This window comes from Panulirus ornatus, chromosome 23 (assembly GCF_036320965.1).
Source record: "Panulirus ornatus isolate Po-2019 chromosome 23, ASM3632096v1, whole genome shotgun sequence".
Taxonomy (NCBI): Eukaryota; Metazoa; Arthropoda; class Malacostraca; order Decapoda; family Palinuridae; genus Panulirus; species Panulirus ornatus.
Window position 1 is genome coordinate 3,341,832 of NC_092246.1, and position 20,669 is coordinate 3,362,500.

At 45.7% G+C, this 20,669-nt stretch overlaps 1 protein-coding gene across 2 annotated transcripts in view; it reads left to right on the forward strand.

Annotated features, from left to right (window-relative positions):
* The window catches only part of Rift (Riboflavin transporter), an 89,575-nt gene that overhangs the window by 22,370 nt on the left and 46,536 nt on the right, over nucleotides 1-20,669 (forward strand). For both annotated transcript variants that reach the window (XM_071676407.1, XM_071676406.1), the window contains one exon: nucleotides 14,721-14,829. The gene's annotated coding sequence lies outside the window, so the exon portion shown is untranslated. The remainder of the gene's footprint in view (nucleotides 1-14,720; nucleotides 14,830-20,669) is intronic.

The following is a 20,669-nucleotide window of genomic DNA, read 5'->3' on the forward strand; positions in this document are numbered from 1 at the left end:
TCATACTGCCAAGCATCTTGGATTTTCCTCGAGTCAGGTACATGAGCGATGGAGAGCACCAGGAGGCAGACAGCAGCAGCGACGTAGATGACAATAAGCAGTAGAAGCGGGAAGGAGTGGCGGCACCACACGAGTTGCAAGAGAATTTTGGTCCATTCATTTTCGTGATATCCACGTCGGAGGAAGGTCGAGGATCCTTCAGTCTAGATTGCAAGACTGGGCTTTCTCTCAGACGTCAGTGTGTCTCAGAGAGAGAGAGAGAGAGAGAGAGAGAGAGAGAGAGAGAGAGAGAGAGAGAGAATGATGTATATAAGAAACGGTATTAAAGTACTGATAACTCTCAGGCATCAAGCTGACACAAAGCTGAGGCGAGACTGACTGATGCTGTTAAAGCGGTGAAGCCAAGACGAAGAAGACGTACAGAAGAACTAGCTTACGTTAAGAACCCGACTGGTTTACGACCTTGAGGGAAGAGTCCGCATATGATCCCTTCCCCCGGACCAGTGCTTAGACCTCGACACCAGGCCAGATATTATTAGTTCTGAAACAATACTTGCATAAAACTAAAGTTCAGATGGACCAGAAGTTCCCAATGGACAGTTGGTTTTCAGACACGTATACAAACACTCAATAAATCCAATGGCATGGCGTAGATTATGTTGTATTGGATCCTAATGCCTCTAGTGAGGAGAGACGGTTAATAAAAACGGATCAAAGATGAAGACGAGAAGAAAAGGTTCTGGAGAGACAGATGGAGGGAAGAGACAATGAAGACACGGATGGAGCAGAGAGGATCATTGAAGAAAATGGTAGAGCAAATACGAGACAATGAAGACAAATGTGGAGAAAAATAGAAGATAAATGAAGCACAGAGTGTATACCAAAGACGAGGGCGAAGAAAGATCATGTACTGAAGACAGGTGAAGCAGAGAGAAGACCCTGAAGACACACATGAGGCAAAGTGGAGATTACTGAAGACACAGGTAGACACAGAGCAAAGAACAAACACTCAAGATACAAGTGGGGCACAGAGAAGACGCACACAGACACGACACAGGTGGAGCCTGAGTGAGGGTATACATGTAGAGCCGAGAGAGAGAGACCATTGCTAGCGACAGATGTACCACATGAGGACTTAGTTAATGGCCGCGGGGGAGTGTTTCAGGCCAGGGTCTCGGGTCACAAGCATGACGAGGGGCCAGCCAGCTGTCAGGGTTGGAATACCGCGCGACAGCAGAGCCTGCAGCAGAGGCAGAGGCACCAGTAGCAAAATAAGAATCACCAACAGCTAAACCACCACCGTCGCCACCACCACACAGAGAGGCAACTGAAGCAGTTGCATCACCACACCACCAGCAGGAGCAGGAGCGGCAGGAAATCTTGCTAGCAACAAGCAGATGACGACACCTGCTGGCGACGTGACCAAGGAGCGCCCCTTTTTTCCCCGGGTTCCGGTTTACTGTATCATTGTCCTCATGTGGCTTGTCTCTTTTTACGCCGCCCCTGCCTCCGTCTTCTGCTCCTCCTCCTCCGTTTTCATTGTTGTCTTCCCATTTCGTGCTTATTCTAACGTTCCTTTAGCTCCTTCTTCATGTATTGTTTAGTATGTCTTTCTTGCAGTCATTCTTTTAGGATCTTTTTTATCTAAGATGACATAAAGTCGACGCACCAGCTCTCATCTCCATCTCTACTTTGTATCTTCGTAGCCTTAGTCTTACACCCAGTTTTCTCTTACTGTTGTATCTCCTTAAGTCTGTCCTCATAACTTAAACCGACAATTTACGTAATTATCATTATTCTTGATTGGTCCATTTTCTACATGCCAGTAGCTGCACGTATACCCAGCCTCACGTTTTTTGGTGTGTGTGTGTGTGTGTGTGTGTGTGTGTGTGTGTGTGTGTGTGTGTGTGTGTTTTGGGATGGAAGCTGTATAATTGTCGGGTCCCACATGTGTATGAGTAATTACCTACTTGTACGGTAGGAGGGAGGGGGTTCTTAACTCCTAGGGGCACCATCTCTTGTACTTTCAATGATATGAAATAACTTTTGAAACTCTTCTCTTCCGTCAACACTCACAGTTTCATTATAAGTTTATTCAGATCATCCGTTGCTTTTTTGATAAAAAAAAAGTTTCGTTGCTTCTTTTGTCTACATTATTTTTCTTAATTTCGTGTCATGGTCTTTTTTTTTAATCTTTTAAAGAACTATTCACTGTTGACGCATTCAAATTAGTTTTAAGACTCAAACATTGCTTCACCCTTACTCTTCTCTCTTCCATGAGTTGTATGTAGTCTCACGCAGTAACCCAGCTTTCGTAATTCATGTACCTTCTCCAGATCAACTGGATTGGTTCTTTGTGCTTCTTGAACTGCTGTGAGAAGCATGTTCTAGTTCCGGCTTGAGGATCGGGATAGTGGGTCGAATACTTACTCATATGCCATATACTTAAATGCAGTTCTTGTATTACCCAGAGAATGTGTCCTTTACAGTTATTCTTAGGTGGAGTTCTGGCGACAGGTTAGATATGATGTCGACTCCCCAGCTGCTCTCTCACTGTGCAGGTTCCAGCCGCTTATTTCCTGCTTGATGATATTTGTATGGAGGTCGTCTCCCACGGTGTCCCGGCCTCATTACTTTTCATTTGCTTTGGCCGAGTTTCGTCAGCCATGTACAACACCAGGTTTGGGATTTTGTGTCTTTCTTGCCATTTTCCTAACGACCTGGTTGACACACTCCCAGCTCTTGACTGGTCCTGACCCCTGGCTGACCCCGTCTCGTCCCCTGGCTGACCCGGTCGTGGCTTATGGCTGGCCTGATCTTGGCCCCTGGCTGGCCCGATCTTGCCTTATGGCTGGCCTGGTCTTGGCCCCTGGCTGGCCCGATCTTGCCTTATGGCTGGCCCGATCTTGTCCCCCTGGCTGGCCCGATCTTGTCCCCCTGGCTGGCCCGATCTTGTCCCCCTGGCTGGCCCGATCTTGTCCCCCTGGCTGGCCCGATCTTGTCCCCCTGGCTGGCCGGGTTTTGGCCCATGACTGGCCGGGTTCTACCCCGCTGCGTGTCTACCCCGACCTTTTTGCCTCAACATCCAGACCTCTTACGTCACGACGCAGCTGGTCTGCTGCTACTGCTACTACTGCTCCCGTCTACTGTTGCAGCTGCCACTGCTGATGCTCCTACTTGTCCTGTATTCTGCTACTGCTCCCGTCTACTGTTGCAGCTGCTCCTGCTACTGCTAGTCCCGTATTCTGTTATTGTTGCTGCTGGTGTTCTTATCTGCGGCTATTACCACTACTACATCAACCACTGCCGCCGCCATCCCTTGCGTCTCCCTCACTCTTCCACACTTGTAAACACTGTGTGAAAAAGTTGATCATGAAATGCGTCCTGTGGAAATACCTGTTGGTGCTGTACGGGGAGGGAGCTCTGCACTCATGGGTTCCCATCTCTTGAACATTTATTTTCACTATTATACAACAATTTAATTTCCTTTTATTGTCGGTATTCACAGTTTTGTCAGATGGTATATTCATCTTCTACTGTGATAAGTGTGTAAGTACTTGCTTAAATCTTTTCAAGCAACTTTCTTGCTTAGTTTCTTGTTATGTGCTCTGATTGTTCTGTGTTTTCATTGCTGTTGCTTTAAGGTAGTGATCAAGTCATCCCTTACTCCTCTCTCTTCTATGGTGGCCAAATACATGGTCTCATCCACTTACTGTAAGTCATCACCTTTAAATCTGGTACCACCTTTGTTGCCTTCCTCTAGACCTTCTCTATTAGTTCATTGCGATGTGGACAGCCTAGTAAATCTATCGTTATCCTTGTACCGTACTTACTGTCCTTGGAATGTTTGCCAGCAGGTCGTGTGTGGCCCTTATGATTCTCCTGACGTGAGGCATTGGCGACAGGTTGGGTACAGTGTCGACACCAGGCCCCTCTCACAGACCAGACTCCTGTAGCACCTAACCCTGCTGGATAATGTTCATAATGAGGCTTTGCATTTCATTATGCTTCAATATTATTGCACATTTACTCGACCTGAATGTCAACCATGTATCAGTCCAACTTTGGATTTTGTGTAGGTCCCCATGTGATTGTTTTGTGTCTGTCTGTCTCTCTGTATCTCTCTGTCTGTCTGTACTAAAAATTTTCTTCAGTATTGTTCTTCCTCATAGCAAACCATTTCGTCCAAAATACTAGATTTCCCCTCAGTATCTAATTCCAGTCAGATGGGAAAATGGATTCAACCTTTTGCCCCAGCCAGACGACAACAAGGGTAGATAATAAGACAAGGGTAATTATTATCATTATTGCAACTGTCTTTATTTGCAGTGTTGTATCATAACCCTGGCTCCTGATTGGATAAGAAGTCGTCCATTTTCTCCCTGAATGACGCGGCTCCTGAGAACCCCATTAAGACCAGATTATCAACAGATGTTATGGGGGTAATGGGCCTTCTTGGTAAGTGGCTACCACTTATTGTGAGTGGGTGGTCAGCTGGGAATGGAGAGGAGGTTTAGTCAGGGAAGATGAAGTGCAGGAAACACACGCTCAGGAGGCCAGTTGCCCCTACCCTTTTGCCACACACCACACCACCCACTGCAACCTTACCCACCCACTTAGTCCTGTACCCCACCAAACCAACCAACCCACTACAGCCACCTACCCACTTAATCCTGCACCCCATCACGCCACACCACCCACTGCAACCACCTCTCTACGCACCTAGTCCTGCACCACTGTACTGTACGCCCCTGACATCTTCCCTTAGATCTTCCTTCACACAAATTCTCCCCCTTTCCTTTGCCTCCCTTGCCCCTGGTCCCCCCCCTTTACTCCCCCCCCCACCCTTACTCCCTCCCCACCCCCGACATCTGGTTCATCCCCACCCACACCACCCGACGCAGGTTTGTGACATGTGGGTTATATATGTGGGACACCAGATCCCCGCCCTGGTGGTCATCCACCATGAGAAGCCTCCGCTTTAATTACCCACTAATTGCCAACTACGGTAGTTCATTTGTGGCTAATTAGACAGATGTTATTTTCTAGACAGTTGGATGAAGGAGTGTAAAATCACCTCTTTATTTACGCAGAGCCAATCCTTATTACCAAGAACACGACGGTACGATGTTTGAACACGACAGTACGATCCTTAAGCACAAGGGTACGATCCATGAGCACGACGGGATGACCCATGAACACGACGGTTCGATCCTTGAACGCGACGGTTCGATCCTTGGGACCTTAACTGTGATGAAAGCAGTGAATGAAGTGGCCTGTCACCCCTCTGAATGCCGTGAAAGATGAAGGATATATATATATATATATGTTTGAAGGAATAGTAGTTCCAACAATGTTGTATGGTTGCGAGGCGTGGGCTATGGATAGAGTTGTGCGCAGGAGGATGGATGTGCTGGAAATGAGATGTTTGAGGACAATGTGTGGTGTGAGGTGGTTTGATCGAGTAAGTAACGTAAGGGTAAGAGAGATGTGTGGAAATAAAAAGAGCGTGGTTGAGAGAGCAGAAGAGGGTGTTTTGAAATGGTTTGGGCACATGGAGAGAATGAGTGAGGAAAGATTGACCAAGAGGATATATGTGTCGGAGGTGGAGGGAACGAGGAGAAGAGGGAGACCAAATTGGAGGTGGAAAGATGGAGTGAAAAGGATTTTGTGTGATCGGGGCCTGAACATGCAGGAGGGTGAAAGGAGGGCAAGGAATAGAGTGAATTGGAGCGATGTGGTATACAGGGGTTGACGTGCTGTCAGTGGATTGAATCAAGGCATGTGAAGCGTCCGGGGTAAACCATGGAAAGCTGTGTAGGTATGTATATTTCCGTGTGTGGACGTGTGTATGTACATGTGTATGGGGGGGGTTGGGCCATTTCTTTCGTCTGTTTCCTTGCGCTACCTCGCAAACGCGGGAGACAGCGACAAAGTCTAAAAAAAAAAAAAAAAAAAAAAATATATATATATATATATATATAGAACGCGACGGTACGATCCTTGAACACGAAGGTACGATCCATGAACACGACGGTGCGATCCTCGAACACGACGGTACGACCCTTGGGTATGATGATAAGCCAAAGGCCACTCCAACACACCCCAAGGTCGTACCATCGTGCTCATGCGTCGTACACTCTGGTTCTCAGGGGATGAAGTACCTATATATCCACATACAGACGCTTCGTCCTCTGCATTCTAGACCTTGCTAACCAAGTGTTATCAGCTCATGACCTTGCAATTCGTTACCATGGTTGGAATCCACATCCATTGCTGGACTTGGTTGGCGTGCATGGTAATGAGCAAAGGGCATCGTCATGCAGAGGTCGTTTGGCAAGCCACACACACACACACACACACACGTGATGGCCAGCACGACGCACACCGTTGCATGCAAGAACCATAGTTCCACAGTTGTAGTAGATGATGGAGAAACAGGGGAGGGTGTATGTGAATGTCCTTGGAGAGTTCGTAAGTGAAAATGGGTGTATTGTCACCCATGACACACACACACACACACACACACACACACACATACTTGCATGATTAGTTTATTAAGCTGCAATTAGCATAACCTTCCAGTTCTGTAATATCTGTAATGCCGCAGCTGTGTATTTTAGAATATATATATATATATATATATATATATATATATATATATATATATATATACACACACATACAATGAGTGTGTGTGTGTGTGTTTGTATGTCTTAAGACGCGCGCGTGAGAATTTTTTAGTACATTGGAATACCCACACAGACGCAGTACGCACCATAAGACATTCTCACATAGATACGCACTTAAACACCAAATTTGTACGCTAACACATATACATAAACATAGATTCATGATACATACACACGTGCGTAGATTAGATACTTGTTTACACACACACACAGGTAACTTGTGTACATCTATCATTTCTTATCTTTCTGTTGTCCTGTGTTTTCTTCCTCACTTCTCATGCTCCGTGATATAAACAAAACACTTAAGCTTACTCCTGTTAACAGACAGATTCTCTCTTGTAGTATCCATGATCTGTTTGATTTAACAGATCACCACTGTCAGTTTAGCACCAGATCAACGGCTGTAGATCGGGAATCCGTGTAGAAATGTACCCACGTTATATTCCTAACGTCCAGTATTTCATGTTCAGTCTGTTATTCTAATATTCAGCCTCTGATGTCTAATGTTTAAACCAACTTCCTCTCTCATTGCCCTTGACTGCGTCTCATGTCCCGTGGCTACATTCCTACTCATTTTATTAGAAAGATATCCCGAATAATCTTGTGATTTTTTTTTCTGACATCTGCGCCTTAAATGGAGAATGTTAGTTATTATACTAAAAACTCTCCACTGGCTGGATCGGGAGGGATGTAAATCGCATGTGTTTAGCAAGGAAAAGATCTTTGATTGTAGATGCAGTGCGAGGTGACAAAGACCTAAAAATATATTTCAAGGTTTATAACTTAAGCCAAATATACTTTCCGTATCTTATATATATTCGTCTAAATCCTTCCTGGGCCTAAAGATGAGTTGCTGTAATGTTTGATATATAATGAACTTGTACCCGGTACTAACTGTCTACTGGAGAAGTGTACGTAAACAACAGAACCATGGGTAAGTTGGGGAAACATAGATGAACAAGAAAACGATAATCAAGGGTACCATAGATAAACAAGGAAGCCAGAGATAAACAACATTACCAAACGTAAACACTGGAAGTGTGGGTAAACAAGAGAATCATACATAACCAAAAATATTGTTTTTGGCCAGAATTTTAATGATAAAAAAATAGGATATAAGTTTAATCCCCGCGATAATATCGATGCTAGATTTTTCCATCTTTTCATTTAATAATTGTAAAATTTGAAGAGAAATACAGAAGAACATGGAGTTGAATCTAATCCGTGTAGCTTATCAGCGTCTGATTATTTTCTAATTGTAAAAAGAAGTCAGGCACTCAAGTACATAATACAAGTAGATTTTGGAAGGGTCTGACCTCAGTGAAAGACTATTTCAGTATCTTTTAGGTCAGATAGCAGTGTATTAGTGGTCGAATACAGTCAGAAAAAGCGAATTGGTTGGTTTTATGGGTCTAAGTCGTTGTATTTTAGGGATTGTACGTTACAGATGTGTTGTTCGCAGGTGTGCTGTGTATTTGTGTTTGTGTAAGTATCACTATGTGTGTGTGTGTGTGTGTGTGTGTGTGTGTGTGTGTTGTAGGTTTGTGTATCTGCATATTTCCAGCTCGTGATCCTTGGGTTTTGTGGTCGTTGGGTTTGTGATTTGTGGTGATGCGGCTTCCAGGAATTTGAACTGTGTATTGTGGATTTGTGGCGAATGATTCAGAGGTTTGTGGCTGAAGAGCCTGTGTGGTTTGGACGTTGCTTATTTTTGCCTCCTACTGAAGCGGGGACGACAGAGGAGAGTTCCTCTGTTGTAACGGAATGGAAGCAAAGGTAGCGGTGTTACAAGTGAGATTGAAATTTATGAAGAGAAAGTGCGAAGAATATGGGGGGAAAAAGAGGAGAAAACGAAGAGCGGGTCAAGTTGTCGGACTCAAAAAGAGAAAGACACGACTAGAGATGAATTGTATATAAACGGAAATACAAAAGCAGGTATTAGGGGAAAACAGCGGGTAAACAGATAGAGTGCCAGAGGAAACAGACGAGGAGTTCATTAAGACTTGTGATAACCAGAACGAAGTAATTATACACAGAGCAATGATGTACAGAGCAGATACATGAATAGAGAAAGATATGGGAGTAGATGGTTAAAGGTGAGTTAAAGAAATAAGATGATAGTTGAAGAGATAAAGAAAAAGTGGAATAACTTGCAGTGTGATAAGATGGACCCCGCCGTTTGGTGGAAGATAAGAGTATTCGGAGTGATGGAAGGAGTTGTCTTGGTTGAAGATGGCTTGGTAAAGACGCGGAAAATGGGCTTTTAAGTGTGATCATCAAATGGAGAAGACGAAAAAGAATAGATTAAGCAAATAGTTTGGAAGAGATATGAACTGGATAGGAAGTGAGAAGAACTTGTGAAGGTGAGTTTGAGGACATGACTGGTGAAGGTGAACTGGTGACATGACTGGTGAAGGTGAGTTTGGGCAGAGGACAGACTCTGACAATTGATAGTTGAGACTTTCCAATAGCCTTCAGGATAGTAGGATTAGTGGTGGCGTTTACGGACTATCCTGCAGGATAGGACGACTGGTAGTGGAGACTACACCACCACTCAGCAGGATAGTAAAAACAGGAAGTGGAAACTATCCTCTATCCTGTAGGATAGACATTCCCACTGTCCAGCAGAGACGCCCTCACTATCCAGTATCATATCAAGGCTGGCAGTGGACGTTAGCCACACAGAGGAGGAGGTCAGCAAACCGTTTCTCGCTCCACCCTGACTCGGGGAAACGTTGCACAGATCCTGAGAGACGAAGGCAGGCACCATTGACACCAGCCCGACGACTAGGGAAGACTTAGCTCAGCCTAACAGACCGCCACACAGACGATAAGCAAAGTCACGATAACGAGAGAGAGAGAGAGAGAGAGAGAGAGAGGCAATCCCCAGAGCCAATGTTTTGGTTCATCAGGGCCACATACTGTCATAAGAACCAACCTTAAACATTGTCGCACTTCACAGATACGTGACAGTGTGCACAACACGCTTCCTTATGAGCCAAGGAGAGGAGTCCCTCCTCCTCCTCCGTCCCTCACGGTTTCCGTGGGTGGTAATTCTATCCTGTTCTCAAGGTATCTGTTTTTGTTTCCTGTATATCTCATTGAGGTGTCACTCGCTCTTCATTAAGCCGCTCATTCTCTCTCATTAAAGCATACGTGTCAAGACTCGTTCCTCCCTCCTGTTTAGGGCCAGCTTTGTTTACATGAAGTATTGATACCTTTGTGACCTTTTTTTTTTTATAATCAATAAACGACGAGAAGAATTATTGTTGAAGTTCCACAAGAATGGTTATGGGGTTATAGGAGTGCTGAGGTGATGCCTGGACCCCTTTATCACCCTCCTCGTAAGGAGGTTGTAGACAGCAGCCACCCAGGGAAGTACAACCCTCCTGACGTAGGAGTGTTCATGTGATGCCCAGAACCATCTTGCATCCTCCGCGTCAGGAGGCTGTAGGTACCAGCAGCAGCCTAGGGAAGCACCACAACACCCTTTATGTTTCTCCAGTTTTCTGTTCTGAGACGATAGGTTGTCAGTACCGTGACCTTACCTTAGAAGATTTGGATGTATTTGCCTCCTGCGATTCAGGTTCTCGACATAGTCAATACTAAACGTGCCGAACTCTCTGAGTGGCGTCTGCATCGACGTAAGGTAAGGTAAGAGCGCACACCGCTCGCCGGTTTCGCCCTGAGGCAAGAGTAGAGAGAGCCTATGCGGCTCACCACAGTAGCCCAGTAAGACAAACATAAACAGTCTCACCTCCCCCTAGGGCGCCCAACAATCATCGAGACATCAGACACGTCCCAGAAATAACCCTGGCTGCCTCGTACATGCAGCCAGTACACATTTGTCACCAGTAATGGCCACTTCGTCTGACAAACCTCCAACCCACAGAGAGCGTCAATAACATTAAGGTTTAGCCTCTTGAGCACAACGGCACGACCCTTGAGCACGACAGTACGACCCTTGAGCACGACGGTTTGATCCTTGAGCACGACGGTGCGACGTTTGGGCACGACGGTACAGTCCTTGAGTGCTACGGTACGATCTTTGAGCACAAAGGTACAATCCTTGAGTACGACGCTACAACCCCATGGCACGTTGATTTTACCCTTGAGAACGACAGTACGACCCTTGAGCACGACGGTACGACCCTTGAGTATGACGGTGCAACCTCATAGTACGTTGATGTCTACCCTTGAGCACGACGTATTATCCTTGAGCAAGATGGCAGATTAACAGGAGTTCGTTGGACAAAATCCTTCAGCGTGACGTTTCCACTTTAGGGTATAAAACCTTGTCCTTTGACCTGACCATTAAGGATCAGGTCAAAGGCCAGGACAACATACTCAAGGGGTCGTACCATCGTGCTCAAGGGCTTGAGTGAATATGATTCGCGCATGACACATCCTGTAGCGTTCTTCATGGCTACAGACATACGGGGCCAAGCCTCGTTACTGTGCAATGTTAGTACGGGCTAAAGCATGACCCAATCGAAGCCATATCGGGAAAGACGATCATACACTGATAGTTTGTTGATAAAGGAGAATACAAGGCAGATTAATTGCGGTTCCTCGTGTGTCTGTACGTTCAACACCTGAAAGCGCAGAGCTTATAAGGAAAGAGGATAAACTAAAAGAAAGAGGAGAGTTCTACGGCTACTTTGTGCAGGGAAAGGGGCATCATAACTACCAATCCTCGTGTGGTTATTATCCACACAGAACTGTAGGAAGAAGCAGCTTGTAGCATGACTTGGGGTCCAGGTCGCATGGGGAAGCATTGGGCAGAAATGATTCCTGTAGAATAGAGAGATCGAAGCAACATCACAGAGGATGGAAAGGAATAGCTTAAAAGAGGTTCTAGTTATGTTCCGTAATGACTCATATCAGAGGGTAGTGTTCTCCTCAGTGTCCATATCGAATGATTAAGTCAAGACGTTCTTGACGAACGTGGAAGTCATGATAGACTACTGGAGGTAGGTGGGAGCAGGTGTAGCCCCGTTGGCCATGAAGTGTTATCTTCACGCGGAAGTTAGTGAGTGGCGAGCTGCACACGTCACCCTAACATTCCCCCTTCCCTCCTCCCTCAATGGTCAGGCAGCAGCCGTCCGACCCTGACAGACCGCCCATGGTATTTCTGGACCCCCGGGGGAGCGGCCCTTGACACCGCCATTTGAGAAGGCCTTCAGGTCGCCTTTAATGCATCATTTAAAGGTACCTACCTCATCGTGGGTCACCGTAATGCATCATTTAAAGCTCCTTAAAGACGCTGAAAAACCCTCTCGTCTCCTCGCCAATCAGACACACGAACTCGTACACATACCCGCTCAGAAGGACGCATAACCCATATACCTCAACCATCTGGTCTCATCAGGGTTCCCACGTGGCATCACATAATACGTAACCACATGCCACATATATAGACGGCTTAACGTATGCTCGAGTTGGATGGGACGTAGCCACATGCCACATATATTCACTGCTCAACATATGCTCGAGTTGGATGGTGGTGGTTCAGTTGCTCTCTAGGCTTCTTACTTTATCTGTCTTGGTTATCCTCTGATAATACTTTCTTTATCTCTGTTATCAAGCTGTATTTAGGTAGTCATCTACGTCCTGTATGTGTCATGTGATATGATTTGGTGAATAATTTGGTCAGTTATGTTCACAACAATGAAGAATGTTTTTGTTTGTGTGTGTGTGTGTGTGTGTGTGTGTGTGTGTGTGTGTATAAAAAGGTTTAACAACTACATATACGTGGGCGTGTAGATTGAGTGCCTGTACGTGAGCATGTATGTTGCGAGTCCATGTACATGGGCATGTATGTTGAGTGCATTTACGTGGGCGTGTATGGTATAGGACCAGGTAAGTGACAGTGTTTGAAGGTCAGGCTCTTTAGCTCAGTGTACGTGGGTGGTTTGCAAGTGGTTTGTCTTGGTCAAGTGGGCTTGTTTACATTTGTTTGAGTGTAGGTGGGAGTGTTGACGTAGGTTAGTTTACCGCGTTAGTTTGGGTAGGGGAGGCTAGGGTAAGGGTATACCACAGGTTGGGTAAGACTAGGGTAATGGTTTACCTTGGCGCGGGGGAGTGGCAGTTAAGGACGTGTGGCGACCCAGGCAGATGTAGTCGCATTTTCTTATGGTAATTTTTGCCCCACACACTGCAGCCTGAGTGACAGGCTCGCAGCACGACACGCTACACTCTCCACCGCTCTCCCTACACCGCCGCTCTCCCTACACCACCGCTCTCCCTACACCGCCGCTCTCCCTCCACCGCCGCTCTCCCTCCACCGCCGCTCTCCCTCCACCGCCGCTCTCCCTCCACCGCCGCTCTCCCTACACCGCTCTCTCTCCACCACTCGCCACCACTTTCCCTCTACCACACCCTCCAGAACTCCCACTCTCCCTCCACCTCTCCCCCTCCATGGGCGCCTCGGAGGAGGAAGCAGTCGGGGAGGGAAGGCACTGCGCCAACATGCAAACAAAAAGATCAAGAATAATAGTTCTGGCACGACGCTCAGCCACGCTCACGTGCCCAGGGGAGGGAGAGGAGGAGGGTCGCACGACCCCCTGTAGGGGAGGAGGGGTCGTCCGATCCATGTAGGGGAGAAAGGGAGGTCGTACGAGCGCCTGTAGGGGAGGAGGAGTCGTTCGATCCATGTAGGGGGGGAACGGGCAGAACGACGCATGTAGAGGAATGGGGTCGCACGACTCATACAGGGGGAGCGGGAGTCGTACGACTCGAAGTATATGTGAGGGAGAGAGAAGGGGAGCCATCAGGTGACTCCCCAGACCTACTGACACTGGTATTGCTGTGTGGTATGCTTGCTGACACTGGTATTGCTGTGTGTTATGCATGCTGACACTGGTATTGCTGTGTGGTATGCTTGCTGACCCTGGTATTGCAGTGTGCTGTGGCTTGCTGACATTTGTATTTCTACGGCATATGCTTGCTGACATTAGTGTTGCATTGGTATATGATTGTGACATTGGTATTGTGGTATGGTATGTTTACTGACAGCGGTGTTCCTACGGTGTATGCTTGCTGACGTTGGTATTTGCGGTATGGTATGCCTGCTGACTGTAATATTGCTATGGTGTATGCTTACTGGCAGTGGCACTGCTATGTAGTATCACATAGCATCTGCTATGCCACCTTGTGTGGTATGCTGACACCATTCCTGGTCTCGTGTTATCAGAGGACAGGTTCAGTAGAACAAATAACTCCTGTTTGTTCCTAGAGAGATAAGCTTTACATTTGTTCCCGAAATAAACAATGAGAAGGGTTGAAGTGCAATTAGGAGATCACAGATTATCACCCCCTTTGTCTGCCTTCCATTGTTTAAATGCTGCTGCAGCTGTCTTACTTGGCAAGGTAATCACAAACATAGACTTGCGAAAGTGAGTGGCAATGTGTGTGTGTGTGTGTGTATGTGTCCTCATGTCGGTTCCTAATGTATTCATAAGATTAAATTATTCTGTCTATTTTCAATACCTGAACATACTTGCTTTGCATTTTGTTGTATCTAATTAGATAAAATGTATGCAGATGGATATGTCCATGAGATATGTGAGCCAGCTATTGTTGCAGTTAGCTGAGAAGGAAAAAAAAAAAGATATTTTCCACGAAGTCAACGCCCATTCAGAGAAAAGGGAGGAAGGTTATTAAACCCTTGAGCCAGACGCGCGACCCTCGAGCACGACGGTGTGACCCTTGAGCACGACGGCACGACCTTCGAGCACGACGATACGACCCTTGACCACGACGGTGCGACCCTTGACCATGATGGTGCGATCCTTCACATGATGGTACAAGCTTTGCCTTTGATATGACCCTTAGGGCTAGGTCAAAGGCCATGCCCAAGTGCCGTACCGTACTTCTTGTACAAAGATCGTACCGTCATGATCAAGGGCCGCTCCGTCGTGCTCAAGGATCGTAACGTCGTACTCATGAAATCATAGTATCTACAACAATAAACAAATGACCTCATCTGAAATCAGAATAAAGACAAACTCCTTCTTTATCCCCCAGTGGAAACCGTCACAGCAGTCTGTGCTTCGCGCTGTCCCACAGTCCAGCAGATCACCTCTCCTGTGCCACAGCATGGGCCCCCACAGCACTGTGCATCATCCCAGCTAGGGTAAGTACCTGCTGTTGGCTCTATATGATGAATGGGGTATTGTTCTGTTGGATGTGAGGGAGATAATATTGCACTGGTGGTGTAAAATGATGAGTTATTACACCCTGGTTGGGTTATGGTGGGTAAGGGGTGGAACTTTATGAATTCGGGGTGAGTAAACGTGAGGGAAAAAAGAGAGAAGGGGAGGTTCGTGAGACTGATGGGTGAGGAGATGTCCGGTGTGCAGGTGAGTAATGGGGATCTTAATGGTTTGAGGATGAGTCTTACGTGAGGGGAAATGGAGTGAGGATCACGAGAGTTCAAGTGATGGAGGAGGTATTGGTGTGTGGTCGAGATGGAGCACACAGACCTGGGAAAGTCTTAGGGAAGAATACAGACAATCTGACACCATGTGAGGCGACAGGGGACTAGCGCGCGCGCACACACACACACACACACACACACAGATCAGAGTTACACAAGGATCCTCAGGCAACAGCCACCAATTGGTACTCCCCACTAGGAGAGAACAATTGCGAACTACCAATTAAAAGTTGAAGAGCCACAGTAACTCATTCTAGTGTCCATGTTAGGTCGTGGTCAGGGTTGCAGCAGAACCTCAGGGGATTGGTGGATTGTTTGGATGACGTAGTTTGTTGTGTTTTGACGAGAGATACGGTATCTGGCTTAATGAATGACCCCTGCTACTGACCATTCAGTTTAACAACATACGCACATTACTTATTATCATTATTACTATTGTTATTATCATTACTGCTACTACTACTACTATCATAATTATTATCATTATTATCATCATTACTATTATCATTATTATTGTTGCTAAATTTTAGAGAGAGAGAGAGAGAGAGAGAGAGAGAGAGGCGTGACCCAAGGGAAGGTGTGGGTGTGTCGTGGGCGCTAAGTGTACTGGTGAATGATGAATGTGGACGATCACATGGCATGAGTGAGGGTTTATTTCTGGATGATGAAGACAAATAAACATTACATGAAGCTCATGGCGGCGAGGCGGGCCTGTGTGGTGGTCGACGAGTTGTTTGTGTGGCTGTGTGTTGTTGGATCTGGTGGCTGCCATGGGTCAGGGAGATAGTCTGTAACATACACAAAATATACAAGAAGATTAGAGAAGGAACTTCGCCACTAATCTCTGGCTGGATTTTAGAGGTGAGGCTTCTTTTGTAAATGACGGCCAAATATAAAGCCTTTGTAAATGACGACCGATCATGAAGTCTTGTAAATGACGGCCAGATGTGAAGCCTTTGTAAATGACGGCCAAATGTAAAGCCTTTGTAAATGACAGCCGATCATGAAGTCTTGTAAGTGACGGCCAAATGTAAAGCCTTTGTAAATGAAAGCCAAATGCGAAGTGTTTGTAAATGACTGTCTTGTGTGAAGCCTTTGTATATTAGCCAGGTATGAAGTTGGCTTATTAAAATCATGTCATTTTTAGATGATCTCAAGTATTTTTTTTTTTTGTTTGTTTTTGCTTTTCATCCATAGCACTTCATGTTTTGAAGCAGTGATTATATTTTTGGAGGCATCAGGTTACTTACATTACTTTTGTTTCTTGCCTGATGAATTACCATACGGGGATGATATACAATTTATGTATAGTTGTAAAGTGTGAACGGTGATGCAGAAGGTAATATTCGCTAAACATAAAGCAGAGTAGACGTTTTGGCATCTTACTCAAAGGTCGTACTCTCATGCTCAGTGGTCGTACCTTTGTGCTCAAAGGGACATACCGTCGTGCTCAAGGGTCGTACCGTCGTGCTCAAGGGGACATACCTTTGTGCTCAAGGGTCGTGCCGTCGTGCTCAAGGGTCGTGCCGTCGTGCTCAAGGGTCGTACAGTTGTGCTAGAGATATTAACACCTACAGTTATCAGAATTTATCCATCTTTTAAGAGAAGTACTCTGTCCTCACTCGCTCCCGTACACCAACCTGATCGTCCAGTCATATGATTTTCATAAGACATTTGCTCTGCTTCATCAACTCTTTTCAACTGCACAGTGGTCCTGCTGGGCTGGGGGGAAACTTGCCCACATTATATGACGATGTTTGTGATCTTTATAGTCTTATGATTTCTAAGGATCTCGCTTCTTAATCCTACTGTTTGTTGCCTCGAGGTAGCAGGACTTGCCTCAGTGTTTGGTATTCAATGGTTCATTCTTTTATTTCTGTTATTGTTGCAGGAATTTTAACTTCACGTTGTAAGCCTGTTCTCTAATGAGCCAGGGTCTTATGTGAGCCATAGACTGCCACACAACAACATTATATATCTGATTTCCTACGACACTTGGGCGAAGAATTCAAAAAGAATTTGCACTAAAGTCAGTGTAGCGAACTGGGCAGGATTTGCGCGTCACAGATGTAGTTATCCTGACAGTGTTAGAGACAGCCTATGGAAGTGGGGAAGGATTCGTCTCTAGTTATCCTGTAGGACTATTAGGGAGAGATGAATTGGAGAGATAGATAAAGAGATCCTGCTGTGCTCAGATCTCTTACGATCAAATTGCTGTAGTGTATAAGAAGTACCTCTTTTGTATATATATATATATATATATATATATATATATATATATATATATATATATACATATATATAGTGATTACACGCAAAATTTTCACGAACGTTTATCGCAAATAACGCATCGACTGAAGGACGATGAAATGAGGTTTTTCCCTTATGTTTCAGGATGTTGACCACGACAGACACATAGAAGGTGGGATTTACCCCATCATCCCTCTGAAGTCAACTATTTCCACGTTGTTTATGTTCACTTTTCTTTTTTTCGTAAATTGAGAGAGAGTATGTATCAGGTGTTATGGGGTAGCTCTCGTACGATCAGGGATACCAGGTGTTCACATCCCCTGGCTATGATGTGCCTGTGATCCTGGCTGTGTCCCTGGCTGTGACCTGTCTGTGTCCCTAGCTGTGTCTCTGGCTGTGTCCCTGACAGTGTCCCTACGCGTCTTGTGACACCCCCTGACTGCCATCAGCTGGCTGGCTGGCTAGCTAGCTCTCTCCCCTGCAACAAGCAGGGGAGACAGTTCGAGCCCTTCTGGTGGAGGAGTAATGGACGAACAGTGTTGTCTTAAAAGCAAGAGGGTCGTCATGTTGGGTTAACGATGTTTGTAGTTGAGAGAAATTATGTGTAGCATTTGATGTTTTTGTGACGAGTTCTCTCTCTCTCTCTCTCTCTCTCTCTCTCTCTCTCTCTCTCTCTCTCTCTCTCTCTCTCTCTCTCTCTCTCCAGTTCTTCTTGTCTTTATTCTTCATGTTCATATTATTTTTTCCTACTTCCCTTCTTGATTTTCTTCGTTTCTTTCCGTCTTTCATCTCCAGTTACAATTAAGCGTCATTCCTTTATTCTTTGGTCGACTTTCTCGTTGACCCTCAGCCTAAGCCGGCATGTGCCTCGGTCCACTACATATAGACACATTTTTATCTTTCATATTTTCCTGAACTAGGCCTTCGCTCACTTTGTCATAGGTCAAAGGTCAAAATTTGTTTGTGATAAAAGCAAATAAGTCAGCATGATTAACCAAGGAAGATAAATGGGCGGAGAAACTTGATTCCGTATGCAGATTTTGACATTTATTTTGTTTATATAAATCTTGCTTAAGGTTTACTCTGCGCTGCGCCATTGTTTGGTGTTGATATGGATGATGATATACAGTTTCTTCTCTCTGAGATTAGGTTCTTCTCGTGGCTCTAAAACAAGCAATTATGTCGTTTATCCCTTGAGCACGACGTGACGACCACAGATTAAGGCTGAAGTCAAAAGGCTGATACGTCGCACCCAAGAGTCGTACCGTCGTGCTCAAGGATCGCCTCGTCGTGCTCAAGGGTTGTACCGTCGTGCTCAAGGATCGCCTCGTCGTGCTCAAGGGTTGTACCGTCGTGCTCAAGGATCGCCTCGTCGTGCTCAAGGGTCGTACCGTCGTGCTCAAGGATCATACCGTCGTGCTCAAGGATCGTACCGTCGTATGGAGGAGGTTAGAATCTCAAACGTGTGAAGTAGAACCTGTATTTAAGAAATACAGCTAATTTTGCACGCAAATCAATCCATGCTTGATTCTCTGTCGAATCAATTAGTCTATCTTTGTGGCCAAGTACACAAACCAGAGGAGGAGGAAGAGGAACGCTTCATAACTGTTGCTTCTTTAACATAAAAGAATTAAGAGGAGGAGAACCTGTTTCTTGTCGGTCGAGACCTGGACGAATGTCTCTTGTTCGACCTTCAGGAGTTGAGTTTGCAACAGGAATAGATCGTAGACTGGTCGAGAACTTCTGCAAGACGAGTAGATAATATACCTTGTGTTATTTGTTCGTGTGACGGCGAAGGGAAGATGCTTGTTAAATGTCTAACTTGTCTGGTAGTGGTACGAGTGTGTAGTATAGATGAGGACAGAGTGGTGAGTGAGGGTAGTGTTACGTTTTCATTTTGAGAATATTCTTCCCCTTATAGTTCCTACCACCCTCATAGCATCATAGGCGCCAAGGAGGACCCGCACCTCTACAGGGGTGCTGAAGGACCTGTTACCTGTAGTATTAGATCCCATTATCATGGCTTGAGGAACACCCGACACTGAAAGCCTCGAAACTGTACCAGGCGCTGTGTTACTGTAACTCCCAGGTTACAGTAACACAGTTACAGGTACGCTTGAACGTATGTAGTGTTATATGAGTTTTAAGATGGACGATTTCGGACCCCCAGGGACCTGAGGTATCACGAACTTTCAGGTCATTTTGCTGGTACTGATGCTATTAAGTACAGTACCTTCAGTCACCTATGCCCAGAGCTGTAGCCTCGCCATGTAACGTCATATGTACCCGTCAGCATTACTTTAGATCATGTCAATTACGCACTTATGACATAAATCTCCTATTTGTCACTACCAGTGCAAGCCCATTCTGTATATGTCTTACATACGTGATGTATACTTACCCTATATATTTCATGGTCAGTATATATTGTATATCATCAATCATGCACTGGTATCCTGTATATCATACCTGCAAACTTGTCCACTATGCAATATAATTATGTCATCAACAGTGTTAGTTTGTTTCCCTACGGGGCGAGGCTTCCCTGGGCTTACACGGGCCTTCGTCTCAACCTCTATTGTCGTTGTATTGTACCCACTGTACTCCATAGCTATGTACCCATCACCTACGCTGCAGAACTGCTGTATCTGTGTGTATCTTAACTAATAAAGCTCTGACGCTAAAAAAGCATAATGATAATAAAATATACTTATTGTTGATGAGGAGCCATGAGTCCGCATGCTAAGCAAAGGTGAGGAATGTGAGCGTGGAAGTTTTGGAGGCACCAGAAGACAGCCTCTCGGGATGAGTGAGATATATTGGTTGTGACAGTTGCTTGTGGCAGCTGATGTGTCCCCGTCGCTAAGGTTATGGTGATGTGGGGAGACAGGAGTGGGGGGTGGATGGAGGAGGGTGCATGTGAGCGGGAGAGGGAGGAGAGGTGAGGGGAAGGAGAGGAGATGTCGGGGTCTAAGTGATGAGGAAGACTGGGTGATAACTCTGGGGGATGAACAAACAGTGGAAGGATCAGGTTTGCCCCATCCTAGCAATCGCCAGAACCCATCACGCGCCTCATTAATCAATAGACCAGCCCTAGCCAGAGAGGCGAAGGTGATACCTTCATTTTTCACTGTTATTCATGACATTAGGTCAATTGGATGATTATGTGCTCAACCAGGATCAATGGGATTACATATATTTCATCTCTGTTCCTACAATATCGAGAGATGCTGGTCTTTCGCATCAGTACTTGCTTGTGTGTTATGTAAGGTGTCTGGGGGGGGGTT